We start from the raw sequence: 865 nt of genomic DNA on the forward strand, positions 1-865 counted from the left end.
GCCCGACAAATTCATTGTAAAATCTACTGGTAAAGCCGCCACTAAATTCAAAAGTATTCAGCATTTTTCTTGTAGTGCTACTCATCTCTCATCTATGCCTATTCTCTATCCCTCAAACCTCACTGGTCACTGCCACCCTCACCACAGCCGCAAGCTGCCACCCTCACTCTCACCGGCGAGATCACATCTCCGTTTGCCATCGTGGTTGCCTCCTGTTGGTCTTCACTCTTCACCGGTGGACATCGTCACAGAGAGTTGCATCCCTTCCTCCATTCATAGTCGTCGTCATCGTCGCCTTCCTCCCCAACCATCGTCGACTTCCTTAGTTTTCGAAAATCTGTCGCCATCTATGATGCAATCGCCTTTCTCTATTGCAATATGTAATGAATTTTTATTTATGGGATTGCTGAAGGCTGATGAACAAAATTTGTATTTCTAGGATTGCTAGTATACTGATTTTTTATTTGGATCTAATTAAACTGATTTTTTTTCCATCTAAATTTTTGTTCTAAATTATATGTTCTTTGTATTGATTTTTAAGATAGGGTTTTGAGTATGTTCTGAATTTTGGTTTCTGATATTCCCAAATCAATGAATCAGACAATGCTCATGATCTTAGATCTACCTTATTTTTTCTAACTTTTTTTATTTTTTTTAAATCTATGGGTACCTGTAGAGATCCAGAAATTCGACAGATACGAGATCTCCGTTACCCGTTATAGATACGGGACAGGGACATAGAATGTTTTTGGGATCGCAAAAGGAGGACGGAGGACATGTCTCCGTCCCCGTGGAGACTTGTTGCCATCTCTAGTACGACCACACTGGAGTCTCTCTTTTTTCTACCTTCGTATCCCTTCTTTCC

This window comes from Arachis ipaensis, chromosome B03 (assembly GCF_000816755.2).
Source record: "Arachis ipaensis cultivar K30076 chromosome B03, Araip1.1, whole genome shotgun sequence".
NCBI lineage: Eukaryota > Viridiplantae > Streptophyta > Magnoliopsida > Fabales > Fabaceae > Arachis > Arachis ipaensis.